At 41.2% G+C, this 9668-nt stretch overlaps 1 pseudogene; it reads right to left on the minus strand.

Moving 5' to 3' along the window:
• Nucleotides 1–4538: 4538 nt before the first annotated feature.
• On the minus strand, nucleotides 4539–5046 carry LOC149870181 (mitochondrial import inner membrane translocase subunit Tim17-B pseudogene; annotated as a pseudogene).
• Between the last annotated feature and the right edge of the window lie 4622 nt (nucleotides 5047–9668).

Consider the following 9668-nt stretch of genomic DNA (forward strand, 5'->3'; position numbering starts at 1 on the left):
GCTGTCTTCATGGCATAATGTTAACAAGACAGAAATTTCCAAAACATATGTTCAACTATTATAAACCAAATAATACTTCTGCAGTTGTTCAATTGAAGAACAGCATTTTCCATTCTTGTTGAAATATATTAAACTTGAGGGTTTCTCACATTCCTCTGCCTGTTTTCCAATATATATATATTTGGCACTTACAAACTAAGGTCTCTCTGAATCTGTTCGTATTTCAAGGAAAGAAGACAAAATCATATGCTTGTGAAAATGTTCCAAAATATATGTAAAGAACATCTGATTATAAATTATTAGAGTTAAAAAAGCAGGAAGACAAAGGTTCACATACCAATATAGGAAATTAACTTATACATTGATTATGTCAAAAGGTGTGAATCCAGATAGTAAGGTCAGCTGTCCTACTAATAATAAGAACTTATTTAGCAGAGGCAATGGTTCTACTTTTTTATGCAATGTTCTTCACTTTTTGCAATTCCGTAGTTTCTAGGGCTGTTGAATGCAGCTTAAAACTTCATTACATTTTGAATAAGTTAGATACATAATTTGTGCCATTAAGAGTTCATAGGGTGCATTTACACATGTGATTTGCTGTAGACTAATTAGCTCCACAGTAAAGCATCAACATTTACATGTATGCTGATATTAGGGTGCAGTAAACTAATTAACTGTCTGAGTACAGTACTATCTTATGGCAGAGTAATTAAGTACAGTGAAATGTACATTTAAACATTGACAAGAGCCAGCTTGGACATGAGGGTGCTAAAGTGCAGGGGCTGCCTGCTGCCTAGTCCCACGCCTCTGCACTGTAGCACCCTCATGCCCCAGCCAGCCACTCTGCCACCCACCACTGCCACCCAGAGCCCAGGTCTGACCCCCTATGTCCTTTGCCAGCCCAAGGCTGCTCCACTCCATCTCAAATTGCTTGTGTGTATGTGTAGTTGCTGTGTCTGGGACTACTGTACTCTAGCTCAAGTGGCTCCAGAGTTTATTGTGTCATGTTAATTGCATGACCCATAGTCATGAAATCACATGCCATTTACATTTTCAAAGTTCTCCATATAGTTCATACTGCGTTGTTTTAATTACAGTTTAAATTTATTACATAAAATATTTATTTTTCATTAAATTTTCCATTAAAGTACAGAATTGCTATCGACTGTGTTATGATCAGATGGGACATTTACCTCAAGATAATAAAAACAAATGCTATTAGCTTTTTGAAAAATGCAGAAGATTCATGTGCAGAATTCCAAATTTTGCTGTCATTTTTTTGTGTAACTTTAAACTTAACATGACATTACTCTTAATAAAGTAGTGTAATATTAATAAATGTTTATAGTTATGTTGTTCAGTCAAATGCCGCACATGCTGGCTTCCTCCTAAGTGGGATACAGTAATAAGTAAATCACTTCAACAGCAGTTCTTTTTACCGATGATACATAACTGGAGTTAATAACTGACAATACTACTATGGGACTGAATTGAAAGAAAATGCAAGGGTTAAATAATAAAATTATTTTCTAGTGATTTCGCCAGCAGCTTCTATTCCTGCATTCTATTAAAATAAAAAATAATAAAAAAAAAAAAGATTGCTACTCAGGTACCCTAATTCTGTCTTTCTTCCAGTCTAATGAACAATTTTATAAGGTCAGATCCTCTTAATTGATGGAAGCCTTGCCATTGCTTACAAAACACTAGTTGAAGACATACTTCTCTCCTCTCCTTTTTTTGTCTTGTTTTTTAACAGTGCCTAGCTATTTAAACATCATTAGTAACAATATCCAGCAAGACTTACCAACCAAGAGTAAATTATTTTTTATTTGGAAAGAGTAGATGCACTGGGTCTCTTTCCATCACTGCTCCAACTGCTTGAAAAATGTATACAAATTCTGAGTATTTTCCACATAAATTGCCTCTTTTTAGGAAAATACAAAAGTATATTTATATCTGTATGTATGTGTTTATGTACGTATGCATGTATCTTTCAGATTGTTAATCTGTGCTTTGTTACAGCCAGGAAAGCTATTAGATGGTCTTTGAATTAAGAGCTGTATAAAGAACAGAAATTAGGAAGACTTTCGCTAATCTACTCCTTGCAAAATGGCAGACAGTGGTTATCACCAGTTTTGTTACTGTATTTATTTCCTCCTCTAAATCACAAGTGAACCTATAGCTTGACAAATCTCACCTTGCTGAGTTTGTTCAAGTCATAGGATCATAGGAAAGTAGGGATGGAAGGGGCCTCATAAGGTCATTAAGTCAAGCCCCCTGCTCATAGCAGAATCATTCCTGACTTAAAACATCCCTGCCAAGTGTCTGTCATGCCTGTCATGCCATCTTCTGTCAAAGTCATTGGAATAACGTGACTAAAAAAGAACCCCAGAGCTCTTCTCCCTGATAGTTTACAAATGTTGGTAGTTACCTTTCTGAATCTACTGTGGGGTGTGCGTGTGTGCACGCAACCTGTCTGTATAAATTTGTGTGTGTACATTATGAGTCTCTTATGAGATATATATAATGTCCTCTGTCCTCTATTGATACAAAACCCAGCACCTTCATGTCCTCTATTTTTCTTCAAAAATGTGTGTGTGTGTGTGTGCGTGCATGTGTGTGTGTGTATGTATATATATTCTTGAAGAAAAATAGAGGACATGTATATATGTATAATAAATATATATTTATAAGTATATATTTATATAAAAGTAGTATAATTTATAGAATAAGAGACTGGGGCATCAAATAGTTTAAATATCATATGAAAAACAGACACTTACTTCAGCCTTCTAGCAAAGGCATAAGAAAAGAAAGGGGAGGGGGTGAAAACAAAACAAAAATTTACAAGTGTTTTTGTTTTTATTGCTTTTGGTTTTGTTTTTTCTAACAAACCTCTTTACCATTAGTCATAATGGGAAATAAACTTCACCAGAGGCAGGAAGTCAGCCCAATCTTCCCTTCATTTGTGACAGAATAGTAACAAAGTAACCCTTGGGAGAGCCACAAGCCCCTTCTAGGAAACCACTGATAAGGAGTTGGGATCAGAATAGACAAGGCTGGATTCTACTTTCAGTATGTAACCCTCTGGCCTGCCTTTCAATTCTGTCATCTGCTGCTATCCATTGTTCTGCATCTAAATCTCCTGGCCAACTGGAGCTAATATATCTATCTGGTGCAAAGTGGTTTACTTAGTAGGCTAAAGAGTCACATATTTTGTGATGATCAAAGGAAATAATATAGACACAAATGCTGCCATGCATTTTCCATTATTTTGGAATTGATGACATAGTTTTGGATTTGTCAGTTTGTTAAAGAAGCCTTCACAGGAAATGGGTCAGGAATAAAAATGAAACATTTGAACAGTTAAATATTTTTTCACCAAGTGCTGTTTTTTTGTTAAAATATCCCTCAAGGTTTTTACAGGTTGCTCTAGAAAGTTATCATCCATATACATATTAGAATTCCCTTATCTTGGACCATATTAAAGAACTATGGGAATGAATCTCAGAAAGTTAATCAGGCTAGCTATAGAATTTAGCATTAGTTTGGTCTTTGGTTTTGATATAACTAGTCAAGAATAAATAACAAAGTATACAGTACAACTTTAGAAATAAATCTATATTAATACAAACATTAAATATAATTGCATATGACTAGATTCTGATCTAAATTATCCCTTTCACAGGGCGCATATTAATGCAACTCAGAGGATAGATTGGCCTGTTATGAGAAAAGGGATTTCTATTTTTTTTTCTGAATTAACGTTATTGCTTACTTTCTGTTGTCAACTTCAATTTGGTTATAGTCAAGATGCTTCCTTTCAATTCAGAAAAGGTTAGCCATCATCACAGTTTGCGAAATGTTACTAAAACTTGTTTGTTTCCTTCAGGTTTTCTACTTTAAATTTCACAGATGACCATATTGTTAAGCAACTGAACTTGTATATTCCTCTGACACCTTGGTTCGTGCTTCACATCTGAGAAAAAAAATACAGAATTTTATTTTTTAATCAAAGATACATGTAAATATTTACCTGATCTTTCATTATTCATTGAAATTTATACCTTCTCTATAAATACATTAGTACTAATAAACACACAGTAAAAGTAGATGCTGGCCAGTAAAATATTTTATTTTGATGTTATCAATATGACATCACTAGTTCAGTTACTTACAATACAATCATCTTATGAGCATGTAATACTTTATTTATTCAGTGAACAAACTATTGGCATATACTTTACTTGAATAAGCTATATCAAAAAAACCCTGTTTTCATATCTATCAAAAGTGCAAAGCTATATTAACTTTTCCAGTAAAGAACAGTAGTCGTAAGGCAAATTCAGGTGATTAGGAATGGCAGAATGTTGGGTTTAACGTAATATATTGGAAATGTGAAGTCATCCTTCATCAGTTCTGTAATTATTTTTCCCACCAAATTCTCTTCAAAGTCAAATTAATTGTTTGTGTGAAAGGACTTAAGATAAAGATCTTAAGGGAAGAAGCCCTTCCCTTTTTTTTCTATGGGTTGGGGTTCACTGGTACTGTCTGTAGCCTGAGTAGCTGGTGGGAGTGCAGCTGTCCTTGGAGGGCAGCTGGATGGGATTCTTCATGAAGGGAGTGGGGTTCTGTAACTGCTGGACCATGAAGTGGGTGAGCAGGATCCTGAGGCCCTCAGTCAGGGCCAGGAAGATGCCCCCTATCATGGGAAAGCCCACCATGGCCAGGGGGTTGCTGCAGGAAGTGAGGAGAGTACCTGTGAGGGCTTCACTAGTGATAGAGTTCCAAGGACCCTCCTTGCCCTGCATCTGCACTAGTTCACAGTCAATGATGAAGAGGCTGCCCCACACCAGGAAACCACTTCCAATCTGGGGGGCTTGGACCCACATGGCATTGAGGCTTCCCCAAAGCCAGTGACAGATGACCACAAGGGCATTGCTGAAGCCCTTGACAGCCTGGAGGATGCTGCCACTGAGAATGCCCATGGTGAAAGCACTGCCATAGTCACCCACAGAGGCAGGCTTCCTGGGCATACTTCTCCATTCAGCCAGGCACCTGCCTGGTGGGTCATGTGAGAGGGGAGAGGGAGGAGACACAAAATTAGTACCCCACAATCAACATCAGACTCCCATCCTTCTGGTTACTAGCTCAGCACACAGGACCTTAAGCCTGAAGATCATCGAGTCCATACCCCTTTACTAGGCAGGAAAGACAGCTGTGGTCAGGTGACCCCAGCAAGGTGACTGTCCAGTCTTCTTTAAAAGATTTCCAGTGTAGGTGATTGTACCACCTCTGGAGGGAGCTTATTCCACAATCTGGACACTCTGGGAACAAGTTTTTCCTAATGCTGGGCCTGAAACAGTCTTCCAGGGGTTTGTGGCCATTACTCCTGGTTTTCCCCTGAGGTGCCCTGATGAACAGCTGCTCACTGAGTCCTTGATGTACTTCCCTGATGTAGCAGTAAGCAGCTACTAAGTCCCCTCTCAGCCTTCTCTTTTTCAGGCTGAAGAATCCCAGGTCCCTCAGCTTTTTCTTGTATTACTTACCATGCAAGTCTCTAATCATATGGGTGGACCCTTTTCTGGACTCTCTCAAGTTTTACCACATTTTTGCTAAAGTGCGACTCTCAGAACTGGGTGCTATACTCCAGTTGGAGCCTCACCAATGCCAAGTAGAGTGGAAGAAACATTTCCTTCTTAAGTACTTGAAAGACAAGAAAAATCCCAGTCACATTCAGTGGTATAACAGAGTAGCTAGGTACTGGAGGCAACTGCCACACACATGGGCAGCAGCAACTTCCAGCTGCCAGTGTGCCACTGAGTCTGTTTTGCAGCTGAAGCAGCAGCATTTTTTTTTTTCATGCACCCACCCCCTTAGAGTCAAGGGGAACTACCCTAGTTACCCTACCTTAGTTATGCCACTGAGCAGACTGGTAATTTTTCTGTTTTCTCCAGTTGGCTAGGATTCCAACCCATGAAGAATATCAGAGAGAAGGTTGAACTGAGATAATAAAGAAAGAGGGAAAGTAGTTTTAGGTATCTCTCACCTCCTTTTCAGAAGCTCTATAGATAGTAGGGGAGATTTTCTCCTGTCTCATTATGCATATACCACTTATTTGACATTTGCCAGCCATTGCTCTTTTCACTTGCCCATTATAGTTTAAATAGGGAAGGTAGGGGAGGAGAAGGGGGTGGGGAAAGCATTGTTTTTTGCTCACTTGTTTCTTTGTTTCAAATGCCCTTCTTGTTTGAAAAGAAAACTGTATGTTGGCAAGTAAAAAGAATTAACTGTCTTCTGGTAGTTTAAGAAAATAAGTCTCTACAGGACCTCAGAAGGATTCTGTCCATGAAAACAAATTTTAATAGGGAAACCATTAAAACGGTTTTCCTTAGTGTCAATTTATTTTAATTTACAAGCAGATCCCCTGAGGTAAACCTAAAATAAATAATCACAGCATGATTAAGAAATAAGGCTTGAAGAGACTTCCACAGGTCCCCTAATACAACCCCCTGTGGCAGGGCCATTCATATACGAACCACCCTACACAAATTCATTGTCTACCCTATTAGAAAAGCTACACAGTTACCTGTAACAAAACAAAAACATAAAATCCTAATTTCTAAGAGGTTTAGCAGCGATGTGCTGGGGGGTGCGGAGGGAGGATTGGTGATCAATATCCTGTTGCTGCAAAGGTTATTAAAATATGCTCAAGAGGTCCCAGAAAGAGTGCCACACCTCATGCTGCAGAGAAAGGCAGAAACCCTCACAGTCCATACCAGTCTGACCATGGACTAAAAGAAAGAAAAGGTTAGGGACTATTTAAAAAAGCTGGACATGTACAAGTCCATGGGGCTGGATGGGATGCACCTGAGGGTGCTGGGGAAATTGGCTGATGTGAGTGCAGGGCCATTAACCATCAACTTAGAAAATTTATGGTGATCAGGAGAGGTCCTGGATGATTGGAAAAGGGCAAACATAGTGCCCATATTTAAGAAAGGGAAAATCCAGGCAACTATATACCAATTGTTGGTTTAGAAATTGTATTTAAAGGCTTGTTTTTTGGGAATTGGCTTATAGGTATATATATATGCATTATAAGGGGTCAAGATAGGCATCAGGGCTTACTTGAATTTCTAAAGAGCTTGGAAAACACACAAACAGCTTCTCATGGTCCTGGAAGTAGATGGTCTGTCTAGCACAACAAGGGCAATGGATGGACACAGGCTAAAAATTGAAGGGGGACATGCTATAACACGAGATCACAGCCTTCAAGGCAGACAAGTTGTCTGGCACAACAAGGACACACAGCCTGGGAAGCAAAGAAAGTACGTCCCATAACACAAGATAAGTGACACCAACAACAAGCCCTCAGAGAAAAGGGGGGCCTAAGTCCCAGTTTTGGGGGAATAGACCAAATTAGGACAAGGCCCACAAGGCTACATGAATGCGTGAACACAAAGAGAGAACAGAGATAGCCACACATGAAGAGTCATCAAGGGGAAGGAAAATACAAAAGCAGAGACTTAAAATTAAAAAGGGTCCCTTTGTCTTGTCCACCTCTCTTATCCTTCCCTCTGTCCCTTTCCCCCCTCCCCCCGTTCCTCCTCTTCCCTCCCTGTCCCTCTCTTTTGCTCCCTAAGAGGGGTCCCCATCCCCATCCCTATCCCCTGGGAAAGGCCCCTGAGGTCACCATGGACCAAGGGCATACCAGCAGCCCATCTCATGCACCCCACTGGAGGTGGTCTGTGGGCCTTGGAATCTTACCTCCAGCCTGCTGACACCTAAGACAAAGAGCCTTGGAGTGAAGCCTGCATCCTACCCAAATGCACTTTGACTCTGATGACAGCCCGAGGATTGGTAGATATGGAATTGTTTGATTGATTGTATTGTTGTTTTTCTGCTCTTACTCTGTATCAATCGATTTGCCTATTATTGACTGGCAGGTGTTGTGTTCAGTCTTGAGGGTTGTGCCCACCCAAAACAAAAGTATAGGAGCTCGGTCCAAATCTAGTGTCAACAATTGGTGACGCCACTGGGACACAAGGGTAGTAACCTGACTGATCAGGGAATTTGTTGATGCAGAGTGATCTGTTTTAGAGGGGTCAGCCAAGACTCATAGTGATAGTGGAGTAAGGTTGTGGAACTCCTGGTGGAGACCTGTTGGTAAGGTAAAACTGTGTAGTAGTTCCAACCAGAATATTAACGTAAGTAACTATGTCTGTGTTAAAGTCTTTTGTGCATGAGAGGTGGTTTGTTACTGCTGACTGGGAGACTTTTTGTCTGGGTCAGGCAGAGTAGTGGACATGGTTACATGCTGTGGTCTGCTTGGGATTAAGTAAGAACCTCTTGTGTTTGCAGTAGGAAGCTAGGAGAGAGCAAAGTCATCTCTCTGCTGAAAAGGCTGTGTGAATAAACAGGGTCCTTTGACTTAGGGTCCTTGGGAAGGGTTATAGTCTTTCATAAATGGTTAAATGGAAGCACCTCGGGAGGAACAACCGGCACCATACCTACAGGTTGGGGAACTCCCCTCTTATTGGCACGGAGGCGGAAAGGGATCTGGGGGTCATCATTGACTCCAAGATGAACATGGGCTGGCAGTGTGGGGAGGCAGTCAGGAAGGCCAACCACACCTTGGCATGCATCCACAGATGCATCTTGAGCAGGTCCAAGGAGGTGATCCTCCCCCTCTATGCGGCACTGGTCAGGCCACAGCTGGAGTATTGCATCCAATTCTGGGCACCGCACTTCAAGAGGGATGTCGACAGCATGGAGAGGGTCCAGAAGAGGGCCACTCGTATGATCAGGGGACAACAGGGCAGGCCCTATGAGGACAGGCTGCGGGACCTGAACCTGTTCAGCCTCCAAAAGAGAAGGCTGAGGGGGGATATTGTGGCCTGTTATAAACTAGTCAGGGGGGATCAGCAGGCATTGGGGAAGTCACTGTTTCCCCGAGCACCACCAGAAGAGACCAGGTTTAGGTTAGCTATCAGGAGGTACTACTTCACGGTCAGGGTGGCTAGGGTCTGGAACCAACTTCCAAGAGAAGTGGTGCTGGCTCCTACCCTGGGGGTGTTTAAGAGGAGGTTAGATGAACATCTTGCTGGGGTCATTTGACCCCAGTATTCTTTCCTGCCATGGCAGGGGGTCAGACTAGATGATCTGCTCAGGTCCCTTCCTACCCTACAAACTATGAAACTATGAAACTATAAAAGAACAGTTGGGTGTTTTCTGTTGAGTTTGTAAGGTGTACATTACAAGTTCAGGTTATGGCAAGGCAGAGTGTTATGCAGGCAGTGCAGCTTCAGAGATATCAAAGACAGAGGAATGTGAGACAGACACTCTGGAATCCTGTGTGCACCAGAGAATAGAGGCAGCAGAGGGCACAGAAAGAGGCAAGATATGTTACAGGTCTTCTGCTCAGGGAGTGGCAGAAAATTTGTATGGGATGAATGAATGGACTGTAAGGTGGATAGAAAACTGGATAAAGCATTGGGCTAAGAGGGTAATAATTAATGACTTGATGTCTAGTTGACAGCCAGTATCAAGTGCAGTGTCCCAGGAATTGGTCCTGGGGCTGGTTTTCTTCATCAGTGACCTAGAAGGTGGCACAGAGTGAGCCCTCAGCAAATCTGCAGATGGCACCAAGCTTGGCGGGGAGTAGTAGA

Source organism: Crocodylus siamensis, chromosome 2 (genome assembly GCF_052110815.1).
Source record: "Crocodylus siamensis isolate JL-2025a chromosome 2, ASM5211081v1, whole genome shotgun sequence".
NCBI lineage: Eukaryota > Metazoa > Chordata > Crocodylia > Crocodylidae > Crocodylus > Crocodylus siamensis.